The following is a 279-nucleotide window of genomic DNA, read 5'->3' on the forward strand; positions in this document are numbered from 1 at the left end:
GATTGGATTTTTGCCAACCTCTGTGCAAAATTTCAGCTCAAAATACCAAGAAATGAATTTTTTAGAGGGGGGGTGACAGCTGGGACCTAGTAGTGTCTCCCCCTGCCAGAGCTGCAATGACACTTATTGCTCTTTAGGGAGCCACCAGGCCGGCGCCCCTCAAAGACCACACGCGCGCGCGCGCCCGCCCGCGCTGGGCGCTGGGGCGCTGGGGCCTGAGGGCCTGGGGCCCTTGGGGGCCCTTGGGCGCTTGGGCGCGCGCGCGGCCCCCGCAGCCAT

This window comes from Populus nigra, chromosome 2 (genome assembly GCF_951802175.1).
Source record: "Populus nigra chromosome 2, ddPopNigr1.1, whole genome shotgun sequence".
NCBI classification, from domain to species: Eukaryota; Viridiplantae; Streptophyta; class Magnoliopsida; order Malpighiales; family Salicaceae; genus Populus; species Populus nigra.